Source organism: Delphinapterus leucas, chromosome 2 (assembly GCF_059928025.1).
Source record: "Delphinapterus leucas isolate spDelLeu-1000000601 "Yukka" chromosome 2, BTC_Dleu_Yukka2, whole genome shotgun sequence".
NCBI lineage: Eukaryota > Metazoa > Chordata > Mammalia > Artiodactyla > Monodontidae > Delphinapterus > Delphinapterus leucas.
Genome location: NC_143130.1, coordinates 161,805,156 through 161,825,000, shown reverse-complemented (window position 1 = coordinate 161,825,000; position 19,845 = coordinate 161,805,156). Strand labels below are relative to the sequence as shown.

The 19,845-nt window shown below is 34.2% G+C and overlaps 1 pseudogene; it reads left to right on the top strand.

Moving 5' to 3' along the window:
- The first annotated feature begins 9,609 nt into the window (after positions 1–9,609).
- Positions 9,610–12,493, top strand: LOC149750339 (large ribosomal subunit protein uL6 pseudogene; annotated as a pseudogene).
- Positions 12,494–19,845: the final 7,352 nt, after the last annotated feature.

Here is a 19,845-nt window from a genome sequence, read left to right as displayed (position 1 = left end):
CATCTTGTTTATGGTTTCTATGCTGTGCAAAAGCTTTTATGTTTTATTAGGTCCCATTTGTTTATTTTTCTTTTTATATCCATTTCTCTAGGAGGTGGGTCAAATAGGATCTTACTGTGATTTATGTCATAGAGTGTTCTGCCTATGTTTTCCTTTAAGAGTTTTATAGTGCCTGGCCTTACATTAGGTCTTTAATCCATTTGGAGTTTATTGTGTATGGTGTTATGGAGTGTTTTAATTTCATTATTTTACATGCAGTTGTCCAGTTTTCCCAGCACCACTTATTGAAGAGACTGTCTTTTCTCCATTGTGTATCCTTGCTTCTTTTGTCATACATTAGTTGACCATAGGTGCGTGGGTTTATCTCTGGGTTTTCTATCCTGTTCCATTGATCTATATTTCTGTTTTTATGCCAGTACCATATTGTCTTGATTACTGTAGCTTCGTAGTATAGTCTGAAGTCAGGGAGCCTGATTCCTCCAGCTCCGTTTTTCTTTCTCAAGATTGCTTTGGCTATTCGGTGTCTTTTGTACCTCCATACAAATTGTGAAATTTTTGTTCTAGTTCTGTGAAAAATGCCATTGGTAGTTTGATAGGGATTGCATCTGTAGATTGCTTTGGGTTGTATAGTCACTTTGACAATGTTGATTCTTCCAAGCCAAGAACATGGTATATCTCTCCGTCTGTTTGTATCATCTTAATTTCTTTCACCAGTGTCTTATAGTTTTCTGCATACAGGTCTTTTGTCTCCTTAGGTAGGTTTATTCCTAGGTACTTTATTTATGTTTTTTTTAAGAAGATATTGGGGGTAGGAGTTTATTAATTAATTTATTCATTTTTGCTGTGTTGGGTCTTCATTTCTGTGCGAGGGCTTTCTCTAGTTGTGGCAGGTGGGGGCCACTCTTCACCACGGTGCGTGGGCCTCTCACTATCGCGGCCTCTTATGTTGCGGAGCACAGGATCCAGACGCACAGGCTTAGTAGTTGTGGCTCACGGGGCCTGTTGCTCCACGGCATGTGGGATCCTCCCAGACCATGGCTCGAACCCGTGTCCCCTGCATTAGCAGGCAGATTCTCAATCACTGCACCACCAGGAAAGCCCCACTTTATTATTTTTGTTGCAATGGTAAATGGGAATATTTCCTTAATTTCTCTTTCAGATTTTTCATCATTAGTGTATAGGAATGCAAGAGGATTCTGTACATTAATTTTGCATCCTGCTACTTTACCAAATTCATTTATTAGCTCTAGTAGTTTTCTGGTAACATCTTTAGGATTCTGTATGTATAGTATCATGTCATCTGCAAACAGTGACAATTTTGCTTCTTATTTTCCAATTTGGATTCCTTTAGTTTCTTTTTCTTCTCTGATTGCTTTGGCTAAAACTTCCAAAACTATGTGGAATAATAATGGTGAGAGTGGGCAACTTGCTCTTATTCCTGATCTTATTGGAAATGGTTTCATTTTTTCACCATTGAGAACGATGTTGGCTGTGGGTTTGTCATATATGATCTTTATTATGTTAAAGTAAGTTTCCTTATGTCTACTTTATAGAGGGTTTTTATCATAAATGGGTGTTGAATTTTGTTGAAATCTTTTTCTGCAGCTAAAGAGATTTTCATATGCTTTTTCTCCTTCAATTTGTTAATATGGTGTATCACATTGATTGCTTTGCATATATTGAAGAATCCTTGCATTCCTGGGATAAACCCCACTTGATCATGGTGTATGATCCTTTTAATGTGCTGTTGGATTCTGTTTGCTAGTATTTTGTTGAGGATTTTTGCATCTATGTTCTTCAGTGATATTGGTCTGTAGTTTTCTTTCTTTATGACATCGTTGTCTGGTTTTGGTATCAGGGTGATTGTGGCCTTGTAGAATGTGTTTGGGAGTGTTCCTCCCTCTGCTATATTTTGGAAGGGTTTGAGAAAGATAGGTGTTAGTTCTTCCCTATATGTTTGATAAAATTCACCTGTGAAGCCATCTGGTCCTGGGCTTTTGTGTGTTGGAAGAGTTTTAATCACAATTTCAATTTCAGTGCTGGGGTTGGTCTGTTTGTATTTTCTATTTCTTCCTGGTTCAGTCTCAGAAGGTTGTGCTTTTCTAAGAATTTGTCCTTTTCTTCCAGGTTGTCCACTATATTGGCATATAGTTGCTTGTAGCAATCTCTCATGATCCTTTGTATTTCTTCAGGGTCAGTTGCTATTTCTCATTTTTTATGTCTTATTCTGTTGATTTGAGTCTTTCCCCTTTTTTTCTTGATGAGTCTGGCTAATGGTTTATCAATTTTGTTTATCTTCTCAAACAACCAGCTTTTAGTTTTATTGATCTTTCCTATTGTTTCCTTCATTTCTTTTTCATTTATTTCTGATGTGAGCTTTATGATTTCTTTCCTTCTGTTAACTTTGGTGTTTTTTTTTGTTCTTCTTTCTCTAATTGCTTTAGGTGTAAGGTTAGGTTGTTTAATTGAGGTTTTTCTTGTTTCTTGGGGTAGGATTTTATTGCTATTAACTTCCCTCTTAGAACTGCTTTTGCTGCATCCCATAGGTTTTGGGTCATCGTGTTTTCATTGTCATTTGTTTCTAGATATTTTTTGATTTCCTCTTTGATTTCTTCAGTGATCTCTTGGTTATTTAGAGTGTATTGTTTAGCCTCCATGTGTTTGTATATTTTACAGTTTTTTTTTTCCCTTTAATTGATATCTAGTATCATAGGGTTGTATGCAGAAAAGATACTTGGTATGATTTCAATTTTCTTAAATTTACCAAGGCTTGATTTCTGACCCAAGATATGATCTATCCTGGAGAGTGTTCCATGAGCACTTGAGAAGAAAGTACATTCTGTTGTTTTTGGATGGAACGTTCTATAAATATCAATTAAGTCCATTTTGTTTAATGTGTCATTTAAAGCTGTGTTTCCTGTTTTTTTCATTTTGGATGATCTGCCCATTGGTGAAAGTAGGGTGTTAAAGTCCCCTACTATTATTATTATTTTTTAATTTATTTATTTAATTTATTTATTTTAGGCTGTGTTGAGTCTTCGTTTCTGCACACAGGTTTTCTCTACTTGCGGCTAGTGGGGGCTACTGTTCATTGAGTTGCACAGGCTTCTCATTGCTGTGACTTCTCTTGTTGTGGAGTGGGAGCTCTAGGCACATGGGCTTTAGTAGTTGTGGCACACAGGTTCAGTAGTTGTGGCTGAGGGCTCTAGAGTGCAGGCTCAGTAGTTGTGGCTCACGGGCTTACTTGGTCCATGGCATGTGGGACCAGAGCTCGAACCCATGTCCCCTGCATTGACAGGTGGATTCTTAATCACTGCACCACCAGGGAAGCCCCCCTACAATTATTGTATTACTGTTGACTTCCCCTTTTATGGTTCTTAGCATTTGCCTTATGTATTGAGGTGCTCCTATGTTGGGTGCATAAATATTTACAATTTTTATATCTTCTTAGAATGATGCCTTGATCATTATGTAGTGTCCTCTTTGTCTCTTATAATAGCCTTTATTTAAAGTCTATTTTGTCTGATATGAGTATTGCTACTCCAGCTTTCTTTTGATTTCCATTTGCAAGGAATACCTTTTTCCATCTCCTCACTTTCAGTCTGTATGTGTCGCTAAGTCTGAAGTGGGTCACTTGTAGACAGCATATATACAGGTCTTGTTTTTGTATCCATTCAGCCAGTCTATGTCTTTTGGTTGGAGCACTTAAGCCATTTACATTTAGATATTTATTGATATGTATGTTCCTATTACCATTTTCTTAATTGTTTTGGGTTTGTTATTGTAGGTCTTTTCTTTTTCTTGTATTTCCTGCCTAGAGAAGTTCCTTCAATATTTGTTTTGAAGCTGGTTTGGTGGTGCTGAATTCTCTGAGCTTTTGCTTGTCTGTAAAGTTTTAATTTCTCCATCGAACTGAATGAGATCCTAGCTGGGTAGAGTAATCCTTGTTGTAGGTTTTTCCCTTTCATCACTTTAAATATGTCCTGCCATTCCCTTCTGGCTTGCAGAGTTTCTGCTGAAAGATCAACTGATAACCTTATGGGGATTCCCTTGTATGTTATTTGTTGCTTTTCCCTCACTGCTTTTAATCTTTGTTCTTTGTATTTAATTTTTTTTTTTTTTGCAGTACACGGGCCTCTCACTGTTGTGGCCTCTCCCGTTGTGGGACACAGGCTCAGTGGCCATGACTCATGGACCTAGCCACTCTGCGGCATGTGGGATCTTCCCAGACCAGGGCACGAACCTGTAGCCCCTGCGTCGGCAGGTGGACTCTCAACCACTGCACCACCAGGGAAGCCCTGTATTTAATTTTTGGTAGTTTGATTAAGATGTGTCTTGCTGTGTTTCTCCTTGGTTTTATCCTGTATGGGACTCTGCACTTCCTGGACCTGAATGACCATTTCCTTTCTCGTATTAAGGAAGTTTTCAACTATAATCTCTTCAAATATATTCTCAGTCCCTTTTTTTTTCTCTTCTTCTTCTGGGACCCCTATAATTTGAATGCTCATACATTTAATATTGTCCCAGAGGTCTCTGAGACTGCCCTCAATTCTTTTCATTCTTTCTTCTTTATTCTGCTGTGTGGTAGTTATTTCCACTATTTATCTTCCAGGTCACTTATTCATTCTTCTATCTCAGTTATTCTGCTACTGATTCCTTCTAGAGAATCTTTAGTTTCATTTATTGCATTGTTCATCATTGCTTGTTTGCTCTTTAGTTCTTCTAGGTCCTTGTTAAATGTTTGTTGTATTTTCTCCATTTTATTTCCAAGTTTTTGGATCATCTTTACTATCATTACTCTGAATTCTTTATCAGGTAGACTGCCGATTTCCTCTTCATTTGTTTGTTCTGGTGAGTTTTTACTTTGCTCCTTCATCTTTTGTGTATTTCTCTGTCTTCTCATTTTGCTTAACTTACTGTGTTTGCAGTCTCCTTTTCGCAGGCTTCTGGTTCATAGTTCCCATTGTTTTTATTGTCTGCCCCCAGTGGGTAAGGTTGGTTCAGTGGGTTGTGTAAGCTTCCTGGTGGAAGATATTGGTGCCTGTGTTCTTGTGGATGAGGCTGGATCTTGTCTTTCTGGTGTGCAGGACCATACCTGGTAGTTTGTTTAGTGGTGCCTGTGAACTTATTATGATTTTAGGTAGCTTCTCTGCTAATGGGTGGGTTTGTGTTCATGTTTTGCAATTTTTTTATCGTGGGTTGTTCAGCACTGGACCTTGCTGTTCATTGAGTGCAGCTGGGTCTTAACGTTGAAATGGAGATCTCTGTGAGAGTTCTCGTCAATTGATATTACCTGGGGCCAGGAGGTCTCTGGTGGTCCAATGTCTTGAACTCAGCTCTCCCACTCAGAGGCTCAGGCCTGACACCCTGCTGGAGCACCAACACTCTGTCAGCTGAAAATTGTGCTCCTGCTATTATGCTGGCTGGTTCTTTTCTGTCCTTTTTCCTGTCTTCTTTATCTCCATGACCTTCTGGGCAAGGGGGAGAGCAACACTACTTCAGTGTGAGGAGCTCCAAGGTGCTGGCTCTGCTAGCCATGCTGCTGCTCGCTGTCATTATTCTTGATCTGGTACAGGGGCCATCAGCCCATGGCCTGGGACTTAAGAAAATCACCTTTTGTCCTCTCAAATTTAATATGCACAATTTAACATGTATTTTCTATCTCATTTTTCCCAGTGAAGTCATAATCAAGTTTTCATAGTAAATAGAGCAACACACATAGATTAAACATTACCTTCTACCTTGTCTTCATATAAATAGATGAGCAACAACCTAATACTGTCTTCCTCAATTAACATCCCCTTTTCCTGTTATTGAAGCATCATTTAATTGTGCATACAATGCCATAAATGTATCTCAGAAAATACAGACCTTCAAGAATAGTAAAAAAAAAAAATCTTAACATCCTTGTATCTATCCATCCATCTATATGTGTATATCACCACAATTGCCCACATTTCCTATTTCAAGTATGAGGATTGGTCATAAGTGACTATGTTGAAAATATTTTCATGTCCTTTAAGATATATCAGAATTAAAAGTTTCTCTCCCTCAATTATTTATAAGTATTTTTTAAATGAATAAATAAATGAATACGTGATTTAAAATTCAGAAGAATATTACCTGTTAGATTTCAAGCTCCATGGGATAAGAAACATTTCTCTCATGCATTGAATAGCACAATGACATCACTTGATAGGATTTCTGGTATAAATAAAGTAAGGAATTAACTAGGTTTAGCATTTTTAATCTACCTACTATTCAATATGTCTGTAAATTAATGGGACTACATTTAAAAGACAAGTAGAAAACTATGCTTCTAAATATACAGTAGTAAAATCCCCAATACCTAATATAATTCCCTAAAAGAAATATTGACATATAATAAATGCTTAACAAATGAGCAATAGTTTGTTGAATCTAACTATTTCCTCCTCTGTTTATACATTTATCTCACTGATAATTTTTTTTTCAAAATATTTTATCACTTCTCTTTGGAATTATTTTTAGAGCTATATTATTTATTTAATTATGTGACTACTTACAGAACACTAGTATAGTTTACTACCAATGGATAGCTATCCATCTGTCTACTACTATCTAGCTAGTTAGCTATATATAAACCTATCTAGCTATCTATAAATCTATCATCTACTACCAATGGATATCTATCCATCTGTCTACCACTATCTATCTAGCTAGCTAACTATAAATCTATCTATAAATCTAGCTATCTATAAATCTATCATCTATCTATGCATCTATGTCTATAATGTTATGAGAAATGCTTATCTGGAAATTTATTTTTTGTGTCTATTATTTAGTATTGTGTCATAATGGCATATATTACATGAATTGCCCCCATTTCAGATTGGAATAATAGCATCAATTGAGATGCATTTGTATGGCAGGGTAAATATAAATAACAGAAAAAAGAAGTATGATCAGAAACATTTAAACCTACATATGCATATGTATATATATACAATGTTGCTTATCATTCTGTACTTCACAAAATTGTTTCTGATGTCTCACATAGATAATTAAGCCAATAGAATATATCATGTTTTATATATAGACACATTAAACATTCAAAATAAATATTTCATTATATAAATTAAAAAAAAATGTTACTACATCAGGAAGTATTTAATTGATAGATATCTAAAATTATTGGAGAGTTTTGGGTATTTAAGGGGAAAAACTATTAGGACTTTAAGTACTAATGACTACTTGATTCAACACCAGAACAATATTTAATATTCCATTTACCTTTCTAAATTAGAGAAGAGTGACAGAGAAAAATACAGTGATATTTACAAATCCTTTAAAAAAGGTCATGTTTACTGAGATTTGTTAGTTATATTTTTGTGATTTATTACAGCAATATAGACTTGAAAAAACTCAAAATCTGAAGCTTCTTTAGGATCACGGTAAGTACCCCCTTTCCTGATCATCATCTAACTTTGCCCCTCATTAATATCAAATGGATTAAAGTTCACTTTTATTTTTCACCAGAAGATTTTATTCATCAAAAGTTGATTATTTTGTAACTGTTTTATCTTTATAATAGAAAATTAAATTTATCTCTGTACTCAAAAGAAAAAGAAAGAGAATTTGATTCAAAGGATCCTAATTTTCAATAATTTTACCTATTGAATGTAATCATTGAAAAGGTCATTAAATCAAAAGTAATCATTGAAAAGGTAATTAAACTCAATGTCCATTTAAAGCAAAGGCACATGGCCTGTTTCGAATACATTGCCCACTTCGGCTACAAGGACCTTGAATAAAAATGTTTATGCCTGAGAGAGAAGTCTGAGGAAAATTAACCATGGGCTAACCCATTGAACAACATGATTTCAAGGATAAATTGCATCAGTTAACTGAGAATCCAATAAATCATATTTGCTGGAATCAGATTATATATTGGATGGACTCATATACAGATTCACTATTTATATAAAAACTAGAAACAAAAAATATTGGTAAACTTAGTTTACACTGCTGATGTGACATCATATAGAAGTTAATAGTAATTTTCCAGCAAGGAACAAGTGAGTATGGTCTCTGTTCTACCTTTGTGAAATATGTTCCTGGGTGAGCCACTCTTTGTCATTCTTTCCTTAGTGTGTTTCAATGACTTTAGCCTCTCTTAAAATTTACAATTAGCATAATGATTTCTTTACTAGTTCTTCTCGCTACTGTTTACATATCCTTATGAAATAAAGTTTCCTTTTTTTTACAGCTGTTTTTAACCAAAACTTTTATCATTAGAATTTTGTTTCACCTAGAGGTAACAAATTTTCTCTGAAAGCAAGTTCTACATGCTCTCTCTTTCTCTGACTTCTGTAATCTGTTGAGATTACCTGCTATGAATCTGTGACTATTTCTCAATGTTCTTTTTGCTCTGTCATTGAATTCATTTTCTTTCAATTTTGGGCATCTGCAATTTTTTTGTTCACTTGTTTCATAGCCTGTACTATTCCTGACATTAATTCTAGGTACAATGGGTAGAGTTATTTATTTCATTTTTGAAGATTAATTATTTTGACAGAAATAACACACTTTACAGTATAGTTAGACTGGATAAAACCAAAAACTTTATTTCAATAATTTAACAAATATAAATGGCATGATTTTTACTCATTCAGTCTTCATAGCAAGCCTGTGAGATATATGCAATTATTATCCTTTCTTTTTTCAGATGAGATAACTGAAGCTCAGAGAGCTTGCATGAATTGCTCAAGATAACACAGCTAGAAAGTAGAAGAACTGAGATTTGATCCCAGGAATGTAGAATTCATGCTCTTAAGCACTATGCAATGCATGCCCTCTCAGTTAAATAAATAACTCATCTTAAGGAGAAATTTCATAGAGCAAATTTACCATTCATAAATACTTGTTAATGATGTTACAGCACTATTTTATCAGAAATATTTGCCATCAACAATATAAGTGGAAATTATTCCTTTGTTATTGTGTGTTCAATGACATAAATAATAAAAATATAATAATAATAATATATAACAAACTTAGAGGCTAAAACAACACACATTTATTTTTTCATGTTTTCCATGGGTCAAAGTGCAGGCACAATTTATCTGGCTCCTCTGCTCAGGGTCTCACAAAGCTACAATCAAGGTGTTAGCTGGGCCATGTGCTCATCTAGATGCTCAAATTGAGAACTGCTTTGTAGTTCTCTCAGGCTGCTGGCAAAATCCAACCTCTTGCAATTATTGGACTGAGGTCTCCACATTTCTGCTAACTGCCAGGTCCTCTATGCTACCCTCCATTCCTTGCCATGTGACCCTTTCAATAGGAAGTTTACAACATGTATGTTTGCTTCATAAAATAATCATGGGGGTGCTTTCCCATCACCTTTGCTGTATAAAAAACCTAATCAAAAGTGTGACATTCTTTTGCCTTTGCCATATTCTATTGATTAGAATCAACTCACTGGTCCCACCTTGTAGTCAAGAAAAGATTTCACAAATTCCTGGGTACCAGAAGGTGGGAAATCATTGTGGCATTCCACTGCCTGCTACAATCATTATGACCATTTTAAATACTGATACCAAATAATTATATACCTTGGTTTGAATTAAGATGAAGAATTTGGGGAATAGTAACCCCCTTTCATGATACCTTTTCAATCTGAGTGACCAGCTGCAAACTTTTTAACATTTTTTGGAGAGGCCAACATCATAACTTTTGAATATTAGTGTATATCATTGGTACAGGATTGATCAGATTTCCTCAATCTTACAGCCCTAATTTTCAAGTACCCACTCATCAATTTATCCAATGAGGAGAACATTTCCTCCTGAAGCACTGTTCCTCTGTCAGTCTTCCAAGTGATAGAGCTAAAGGGAATAGCGATTACAGTTACTTCCTAGCATACTGGAAACAAGAAACTGTAAGCAGAATATATTTCAACTTTGATTGCTTTATTGATGGTTGCTCAGTGATCGACCTACACGCAATTGATCTGGGCAACCCCACAGTACTCAGTCTATGCATTTAATTGAGATTTTAGTGAATAACACCTAATGTATTGAGCATGATTTAAGGGGAAAAAAAAGGATCCTTCTCGAAACTGTCCCCTATTAAATTTGAACGGTTCATGATGCTACTTAAGTTACTTTTCATGCCACTTACTTTTAGCTATGCCTCTACCCATAGGGCTATGATAGCTTCAGATTTAAATTCCAGCTGTATATTTTTTTCTATTTATAACAGCTTAAGAAACTCTTACAAGTCTAGGATTAAGAGAGTTTGAAAGTATTTGAAAGTAGCTATTGAGATACTACCAATTAAAAATTAGGTAAAAAAATATTTTCTGTGTGGAAAGACACACATGGTAAAATAACAAGAAACTATATATATTAAATAAATTATATTTCTTTGACAAGGAAATGAGTACAGGTACATAAGAATATGGAATTCAGGGCAGTTAAAAAATATGAATGTGATTCTTTGTTGCATCATTTGCAAGTATGAAGACTGTTCTCAGGATTAAGACTGTGCACATTCCAGATGATGTCTACATCACTCTGAAGGGATGCACAGTTCCAGAGGCACCCTGTGGAAGGACTTCAATCACATCAATGTAGAACTCAGTCTCCTTGGAAAGAAAAAGAAGAGACTCCAGGCTACAAAGTGTGGGGAAATAGAAAGCAACTCGTTTCCGTCTGCACTATCTGTAGTCGTGTACAGAACATGACCAAGGGTGTTGGTCTATTCTAAGATGAGGTCTGTGCATGCCGATTTTACCATCAACGTCGTTCTTCAGGAGAATGGGTATCTTGCTGAAATCCAAAATTTCTTTGGCAAAGAATACATCTACTGGACTTGGATGAAGCCAGGAGCTGCTTGTTCGGTATCTCATGCCCAAAAAGATGAGTTGATTTTTTTTTTTTTTAAGATGAGTTAATTCTTGAAGGAAACAACACTGAACTTCTATCAAATTTAACTGCTTTGATTCAGCAAACCCCAACAGTTAAAAGAAAAGATATCAGATAAATTTTGGATGGTATCTACATTTCTGAAAACAGAACAGTTCAGCAGGGTTATAAATAAAATCTAAGTTTTCCAGCTACAGAAACAGCAAGATGCCAGATAATTCCTCAGACTTATTTGTAATGTTTTAAAGATGCAAGAAAAGCCATGTATTGAAAAAAAATACTAATGTGTTTATACTATATTCATACATTTAATGCTTAATATATTATTAAACACAGCCTGAGGCAAAAGTTCTGCTCTAAAGATTAGAAAGGCCATTTCAGGGAGCAAAAATATCCAGTGACTAAGCTGGCTTTGTGCAATTACATGTTCAATCATCAGTTGGCATAACATTTTATTTATTTATTTATTTATTTTTAACATCTTTATTGGAGTATAATTGCTTTACAATGGTGTGTTAGTTTCTGCTTTATAACAAAGTGAATTACTTATACATACACATATGTTCCCATATCTCTTCCCTCTTGCGTCTCCCTCCCTCTCACCCTCCCTATCCCACCCCTCTAGGTAGTCACAAAGCACCGAGCTGATCTCCCTGTGCTATGCGGCTGCTTCCCACTAGCTATCTATTTTACGTGGCATAACATTTTAAAAAATGTGATACTACTTCAAGTGTGTGACAAAGACTGCTTGATAATGATTCATACAGAGATGGATTTTTTTTTTTTTTTTCTTTTTTTACAGGATGCTTAGGGCCTAAAATTTACTGCTTGTTCTTTAGTCTGGGGACTTCAGCCTGTGGTCTCAGTGGTATCCTTGATGATAAAGACAAAGAAAAATCACATCAATATACTTTGTGTTTCACAAAGAGTTTACTTATTAGATCTTCAAAATGAGTCTAGAAAGGCATTTATTTACTTTCTATTTAAAAAAATAAATCCGGGGCACCCAGAATTTGAAGATATAACCCAGTTTCCATGAATCCAGACATGATATTTTTTAAGAGAACATAAAAATTAAAATGGTTATCACCCAACAGATTTCAAGAATCACATCTCAATATTGTGTTAAGACATGTGGCACCATAATTTTGGAATTCTAGACATTTTGGAATCCTAAAAATTGAGTTAAAATTATGGTTTCACTGTTTATCAGATCTGGCAAATTAGGATTGTTTCTTGGCATTTCTGTGTCTTAAATGCATCTTCTGTCAAATGAATAATAGAATATATATATAATACAATATAGATGTACTTATTAAGATAGAGTATTTATACAATTCATATGGTTGTTCCAATTTGAAAACAAAAAATAGTTGCTCAAAAACAATTTCAACGCAAGTGAGTTAGTAAACAGACCTCCCATTAATTGTAATCCACTGTAACACGGAAAGGTACACTTCTAGAATGTTGTGCTTGGATTATAGCATTATTAAAGCCAGATCATATCACTTTGATATCTAGAAAGTTTCTCCTACAAACTGTATTGCACTTAGCTGAAGGACAATATTCATGCCTTTTGACTATTTTACTCCCAGTAAGATCTACCATGATGTTCTACTTATGGTGATTTAGAGAATGACGTCTGTGTGGTAAGTCTATTTTTAACTATTTGAGGAGCTACCAAATGGTTTTCAACAAAGGTAGCATCTTTTTACATTCCTACCAGCAATATATAAGTGTTTCAATTTCTCCACATCTTCACCAACACTTGTTATCTTCTGTTTATTGATTATAGCTATTTTAATAGATGTGAAGTGGTATCTCATTGTGATTTTGATTTGCATTTCCCTAATGGTTAATGACTTCAAGCATTGTTTCATGTGCCTATTGACCATCCATATATAGATATAGATATAGATACAGATATGGATATAGACATAGATGAAATGCCTTTTCAAATACTTTGTCAATTTTTAAATTAGATTATTTTATCTTTTTATGGTTGAATTCTAAAGATTCTTACACACCCCAGACATTAATTTCTTATCAAATATATGATTTATATATACTTTTTTTGTATTATATAGTTTGCCATTTCACTTTCCTGATACTGCCTTCTGATATATAAAAGTTTTTGACTTTGATAAGTTCAATTTGTCTATTTTTTTCTATTTTTGCTTGTACTTTTGCTGTCACATCTAAGAAACCGTTGGCTATTTCAAAGTCACGAAGATTTACACCTATATTTTCTCCTATGAGTTTTATAGTTTTTTTTAAACTATTTTACTTTAAGTTAATTTGTACATTCTGCATGAAATAGGGATCCAAATTCATTCTTTTACATGTGGATTTCTGATGATTCTAGCACCGTTTGTTGAAAAGGCTTTCCTTCCCTGCCTTGAATGTTCTTGGCACTCTTTTCTTAAATAAAATGTCAATAAATATGTATTTATTTCTACATCCCCAATTCAATTCTATTGTTCTGTGTGCCCATACTTATGCTAATACCACATGTCTTAATTATCAAGGCTATGTGGTAAATTTTTAAGTATTCTGAGTTCTCTCTATTCTGTTTTTTGAAGATTGTTTTGGCTATTCTGGCAAACTTACTAATCCATATGAATTTTAGAATAAGCATGTCTATTTAAAAGGAAGTCATTGGCATTTTTTAAAATAAATTTATTTACTTATTGGCTGCATTGGGTCTTTGTTGCTATGCACGCACTTTTCTCTAGTTGCGGTGAGTGGGGGCTACTCTTTGTTGTAGTGCGGTGGCTTCTCTTGTTGTGGAGCATGGGCTCTAGGCACCTGGGTTTCAGTAGTTGTGGCATGCGGGCTCAGTAGTTGTGGCTCACAGGCTCTAGAAAGCAGGCTCAGTAGTTTTGTGGTGCACGTGCTTAGTTGCTCCACAGCATTTGGAATCTTCCTGGACCAGGGCTCGAACCCGTGTCCCCTGCCTTGGCAGGCAGATTCTTAACATCTGTGTCACCAGGGAAGTCCCTCATTGGTATTTTGATAGGGATTATGTTGAATCTATACATCAGTTTGGAGAGTATTTCCATCTTAACTGCATTGTCTTCCAATCCATGAACACAGATGTCATTCTATTTATTTAGGTTTTCTTTAATTTATTTCAACAAATTTCTGTATGTATCATTGCATACATCTTGAACTTTGGATAAATTCATTCCTAAGCATTTTATCTTTGATAATATTTTTATTCAAGCTGTTTTCTTGATTCCACTTTCAGTTGTTCATTGTGAGTGTATCCGTGCATCTTTGTATACTGATCTTATAGCCTGGAATCTGGCTGTCTTCATTTATTGTCTCTAACTGTATGGTGTGTGTGTGTGTTTGTATGTGTGTGTGTGTTTCTTAGCATTTTCTCTATAAGATTATGACATCTGTGAAAAGAGATAATCTATTTCTTCCTTTTCCATCTGGATGCCTTTTATTTCAGTTTCTTCCCTAATTGGCTTGGCTAGAACCACCAATACAATGTTGAATATAAATAACAAGAGCAAGCATCCTTGTGTTGTTCTTGATCTTAGGGAGAAAGTTTTCACTCTTTCATCATTAAGTGTAATGTCAGCTGTGGATTTATCATTGTTGAATTTGACTGTGTAGCAGAACTAAACCTCTATTCCTAGTTTGCTGAGTGTTTTTATGATGAAAGGATGTTGGTCTTGTCAAATGAGTTTTCTGCATCTATTGAGATGGTTAAGTTTCTTCAATTGTTTTTGTTCTTTATTTTATTAATACAGTTTATTACATTGATTAATTTTTGTATATTATACCAACCTTATATTTCTGGAATAAATCCCATTTGGGTATGCTATATAATCCTTTTAATATGCAGCTGGATTCAATCTGCTAGTATTTTGTCAAAAAGTTTTGCATCTATATGCATAAGTGATATTGTGCTGTAGCTTCTTTTCTTCTAATGTCTTTGCAAGGTTTTGATATCATGGTAACATTGGCCTCATAGGATGAGTAAGGAATTCTCTTGTCTTCTATTTTTTAAGAGTTTGTGAAGAATTGATGCAAATTCTTCTTTAAATTTTTAATAGAATTCACAAACAAAGCCATTTCTACTTGAACATTTTTGGGGGAATTTTATTTTTTTAGTTTTTATTTTTTGTAAATGCAAGCTCTTTACTTGTTAGGAGCCTATTCAGATTTTCTATTTCTTCTTGTGTCAGTTTTGGTAGTTTGTGTCTTTCTAGGAATTTGTCCATTTTAATAAGGTTATCTAATTTTTTGGCATATTACTGTTCATTGTTCACCTAAATTTTTTTTTTTAATTTGTACATTGGGTAGTAACATCCCCTCTTATATTTTTTTATTTTAGTAATTAAAAAATTTTTTATTTGATCAGTCTAGATATAGTTGGCCAGTTTTGTTGATCTTTACAAAGAAACAACTTTTGACTTTATTGATATTCTCTGCTGTCTATTGACCTGTCTTCTTGTCTATTGCTTGTTGATCACCATACTACATTTTTCATTATAGTTGTATTTTTGATACTTTCTTTTAGTTCTTCAGACATGGTTTCCTTTAGCTCCTTAACCATATTTTAAATAGTTGATTAAAGTCTTTGTCTAACAATTTCAGCATGACTACCTCAGGGAGAGTTTCTATTTATTCTCTCCTATCTCCAATGTTTGTTTTCATCACTGCTTATTGTAGTTGCTGTCTTTCCTAACTTTTCAGGACTGATTCTGTAAACTATGTATTCCTTGTCATTTGTGGCCACTGAGGTTTCTGCTTGGTTATCTTAGTGGTTAGAGATTTCCTTAAATTTCTGAAATTAATAAATCTCTCCATTTTATTGAGATGTCTGTGTGCATGCCATGGCATGCTTTTATCACTCTGTCTTGGCCTTTAATTTCTGCTTATGCAGAGTTTCAAGATCATTTGTAAGTGAGATATTAGGGCCTTCTCAAGTCTTTCCTAGGCATCTACACAGGTCCATAAATGTGCATGACACTCTAGACCCCCAGCAATACATCAGAGCTTATCAAAGGCTTTATGATATCTTATATAGACTAAATTGTGTTCCTCCAAAATTCGCATGTTGAAGCCCTACCCCCCTATATGATTATATCCAGAGATAGGCTCTTTGGAAAGTAAAGTTAAATCAGGTCATAAGGGTGGGGTCCTAATTTGGTAAGAATGTGGCCTTCTAAGAAAAATAAGAGAGAGAAATAAAGATCTCTCTCGCTCTCTCTCTTTGCCATATGAGGACATAGTGAGAAAGTGGCTTTCTGCAAGCCAGGAAGAGCACTCTCAATGGAAACCAACCATGCTGGCACCTGAATCTTAAACTTCAAGCCTCTAGAACTGTGAGGAAAAAAACAAAAATTTCTTTTGTTTAAGATACCTAGTCTATGTTATTTTATTAGGGTAACAACTTATTCTGCAGCTTTTCCTTTTAAGCTTTTTTGAGCAGTCTATTATTTGGCCCAAATTTTATCCTTTACCTGCAGAAACTGAAACATTAAAATACTTACCTATAATTAGTTTTTAAAAAATGAACTCAGAAGAAACTTTAGTACTGCATGAGTTTGAGTCATGTTTAAAAAGACAGACTTTTCAAGTGGAGTATTTCCAGGGAATGGACAAATAATAATTTCATTTTTGTTTCAGAATGAGGTTTTGAAAAAGCTGGAGCTTTGTGCTTTTCCTTTTGGTACTTCCTTTTAGTTGACTTGTTATTTTACAAGTCTATTCCTGGGCTGGATAGAAGGGAACAGAGATAGAGCAAGTTAAAATACCATAAAGCTCACTGTTAATATCAACATTCAGCAGTTTTTAAAATAAGTGTTGCTGCAAGCATTTGGTTAATTTTCATAGTTTTGAAAAAGTTAATTCTGACAGTTTTTGACAGATTTTTTCATTGTTTTTTTCTTTTTTTTTTTACAGCAGGTCCTTGTTATCTATTTTAAATGCAGCAGTGTGTACATATCAATCCCAAACTCCCAATCTATCCCTCCCCACCACCTTTCCCTCCTGTTACCATAAATTCATTCTCTAAGTCTGTGAGTCTCTTTCTGTTTTGTAAATAAGTTCATTTGTATCATTTTTTTTTGGTTCTGCATATAAGCAATATCAAATGATATTTGTCTTTTTCTGTCTGACTTACTTCACTTAGTATGAAAATCTCCAAGTCCATCCATGTTGCTGCAAATGGCATTATTTTATTCTTTTTAATGGCTTTGTATTCCATTGTATATATGTACCACATCTTCTTTATCCATTCATCTGTCAATGGACATTTAGATTGCTTCCATGTCTTGGCTATTGTAAATAGTGTTGCAATGAACATTGGGGTGCATGTATCCTTTTGAACCATGTTTTTCTCTGGATATATGCCCAGGAGTAGTGTTGCTTGATCATATGGTAGCTCTATTCTTAGTTTTTTTTAAAAGAACTTCCATACTTTTCTCCATAGTGGTTGTTCCAATTTACATTCCCAGCATCAGTGTGGAGGGTTCTTTTCTCCACACCCTCTCCAGCATTTATTGTTTGTATATTTTTGATGATGGCCATTCTGACTTGTGTGAGGTGATATCTCATCATAGTTTTGATTTGCATTTCTCTAATAATTAGCGATGTTTGAGCATCTTTTCATGTGCCTCTTGGTCATTTGTATGTCTTCTTTGGAAAAATGTTTATTTAAATCCTCCACCCATTTTTTTGATTGGATTGTTTGCTTTTTGGTTATAGAGCCACATGAGCTCTTTGTAAATTTTGGGGACTAATCCCTTGTCAGTCGCATCTTTTGCAAATATTTTCTATGGTTCTGTGGGTTGTTGTTTTGTTTTGTTTGTGGTTTCCTTTGCTGTACAAAAGCTTTTGAGTTTAATTAGGTCCCATTTCTTTATTTTTGTTTTTATTTCCATTACTCTGGGAGAATTGAAAAAGATATTGCTGTGATTTATGTTAAAGAATGTTCTGCCTATGTTTTCCTCTAAGAGTTTTATAGTATCCCATCTTACATTTAGGTCTTTAATCCATTCTGAGTTTATTTTTGTGTATGGTATTAAAGAATGTTCTTGTTTCTTTTTTTTTTTTTTTTTTTGGCAGTATGCGGGCCTCTCACTGTTGTGGCCTCTCCTGTTGCAGAGCACAGGCTCTGAACGCACAGGCTCAACAGCCATGGCTCACAGGCCTAGCTGCTTCGCGGCAAGTGGGATCCTCCCAGACCAGGGCATGAACCCGTGTCCCCTGCATCGGCAGGAGAACTCTCAACCACTGCGCCACCAGGGAAGCCCCCTTGTTTCATTTTTTTACATGTAGCTGCCCAGTTTTCCCAGCACGATTTATTGAAGAGGCTGTCTTTTCTCCATTGTATAATCTTGCCTCCTTTGTCATAGATTAATTGACCATAGTTTAAGGAGGGTCAAATTTTCAGAGGTCCTTATATCACCATTTTTGCTTATGAAATTCTGTTATTTTTTAATGTGTTCCTAATATTTCAAGATCTAGAATTCTAGCTTCTCCATAAAATTTGGAAATCTAACAATACTGTGCCTATAATATCAGAAGGTTAAGGAAAGTATGGTGATAACTGAGCTGTGCCTTTTATTTTATTACTTTTATTCTTTGTTAACCGTATCTCTCCAGCCCTCCTTTTGTTATTCAGCTGGTCCCTGTCGGTTCTGAACAATCACCATAAATTATTGCTGGAATACATTAAGTGATATTATATTGTAATAAGTAATATTATAATGAACTCACTTTTCTAGGACAAAAATCAAAATTTTCAAAAAATGACATTCTCCCTTTTGAATATTATTAGGGAATGTAAAAACATATATTTAGAAGTATATGTAAATTTGTCTAAAAATAAAGGATAGTTTTTTTAAATCCCTTTTCTCTCTTTTTTTACCATCTGGCTCTCATGCAGGTCTGTAATCTAAATTCAAACAACCTGTTTCTTTTGAAAACTCTTAACCAAATAATTTAATTTAAAATGATCCTAGATTTGTAGTGCCTCCAGATAGTCAAATGATAGCAAAAAATCCTTTCCAGAGTAACTCTACTTTAACATATGCTCACCATATTTCTACAGATTCTCTAAAGAATATGACCTCATAGTCAAAAATCACAAATCAGCTAAGGAAATGAAGCAAATGATTTACAGCTAATAAAATAAGCTTGATATCAAAATTTGATATTAAAATGCTTATATTTTAATTATCAAGCATGGCTATAAAGCAATAAGTTAAATATATTTATAAAAATAAGAAATGTGTGAATATCTAAATAAGAAATAAATATGCATATTTAAAAATAGAAAAGAAATTTGATTATAAAGTCTTAAAGTGGAAATATAAATATATATCCACACATGCATTTACATATATATGTATATGTAATTGTTGAAATTATCAAAAGGTAAGTAAGCAGCAGATTAGAAACAGAAAAAGTATTAATTAGAGTAAAAGGATTAATGAAATGGTTTTTAGATTTAAAGAATGTAACAGATTTCAGGATGGAAAGATACAAAACATGATAGGAGCTGAAGACACATGCATGTTCAAAAGAATAGAAAAAATGTAAATTAAATCAGAGTTCTGAAAAATAAAAGCAATGAAGAAACAATATTGAAAGAACTATTAGCCAAGAAATTTCCAGAATTGTTGAGCAACACTAATTCTTAGACCTAGCCAACTAAGCAAATCAATAAAAAAGAATTCCTAATTATAATTCCAATAAGGGTAAATATAATAAATCCATACCTAGGCACAATATAGTTAAACCACAGAACACTAATTACAAATAAATTGTCTGTGAAGCATCTAGAAAACACACACACAACACACACAGTTGACCTACAAATTTAAACAAGACTTCAGAGGAAATTTTCTGCTTTACAACTAATTTTACATCATTCCTTTTATTCTAATAAAATATCCATAATACATGTTTC